The sequence below is a fragment of the Buceros rhinoceros genome, unplaced genomic scaffold (assembly GCF_000710305.1).
Source record: "Buceros rhinoceros silvestris isolate BGI_N320 unplaced genomic scaffold, ASM71030v1 scaffold36563, whole genome shotgun sequence".
Lineage (NCBI taxonomy): Eukaryota > Metazoa > Chordata > Aves > Bucerotiformes > Bucerotidae > Buceros > Buceros rhinoceros.
In genome coordinates, this window is record NW_010402463.1 from 3678 (window position 1) to 4074 (window position 397).

General features: G+C 59.9%; 1 protein-coding gene across 1 annotated transcript in view; it reads right to left on the bottom strand.

Annotated features, from left to right (window-relative positions):
* The window catches only part of LOC104490372 (voltage-dependent R-type calcium channel subunit alpha-1E-like), a gene marked incomplete at both ends in the record, with an annotated part of 22070 nt that overhangs the window by 3670 nt on the left and 18003 nt on the right, over window positions 1-397 (bottom strand). The gene's annotated exons all lie outside the window — the stretch shown is intronic.

Consider the following 397-nt stretch of genomic DNA (forward strand, 5'->3'; position numbering starts at 1 on the left):
CGCTTCACGGGGAGGGGGGATGCTCATCCTGACCCCCGCCTGTGCGGTACACAGCTCACACGGGGACACGGGAGATGCACAGTGGTACAACGCTGCACCCAACACAGCATCGGGGCGGTGCGCGAATGCACACACACGGACACGGAGAGGAGCGGGGAGGTATGTATATATATCATATACACAGACAGACAGACGGACACCGCTGCTGCCGGCCCGCTAGTGCGTGAGGCCGGAGGGGCATGCTGCCATCGGAGACAGTTTGACAGCTTGGTGTGGCACCGGGGACACCAGCACTGACAACAAAATGAACACGAATCCGAAAACATCAGGTACCATCGCTCAGCACAGGGTCACCCACTGAAACGAGCGCTCAGTGGGGAAGAGAGCCGCCTGTGAA